The sequence below is a fragment of the Natator depressus genome, chromosome 1 (genome assembly GCF_965152275.1).
Source record: "Natator depressus isolate rNatDep1 chromosome 1, rNatDep2.hap1, whole genome shotgun sequence".
Lineage (NCBI taxonomy): Eukaryota > Metazoa > Chordata > Testudines > Cheloniidae > Natator > Natator depressus.
In genome coordinates this window covers 183003548-183003971 of record NC_134234.1, presented here as the reverse complement: position 1 = coordinate 183003971, position 424 = coordinate 183003548, and positions in this window count along the sequence as shown.

Here is a 424-nt window from a genome sequence, read left to right as displayed (position 1 = left end):
CAGTGTTTTCAGTGAAATGCACATGGTTTCCATGAGACCTTTCAGCTTATTTAATGTCTGAACCAATGTAACAGGTGAACTGCTTTCAGTTTAACATCTTCATTTTGGCTAAGATATTCTATGGGGTTTTTCCCCCCTTAATTGTATTAAAAGGTAAACTCTGCATTTGGTTTCCTTTTCTTAATAATAAACATATCCACTCTATGTGCTGAAAAACTACAGGAGCTCATTAGCTTCTACACTGGCTAAAAGCTATAGAGTCACAGAGTAAGCAGCAGGATGTAGATCTACAATGGGGAATCACGGTCAACCATGCATCACCTAACATTTAAAGAACAGGAGTACTTGTGGCACCTTAGAGTCTAACAAATTTATTAGCGCTTAAGCTTTCGTGGGCTACAGCCCACTTCATCGGATGCATAGA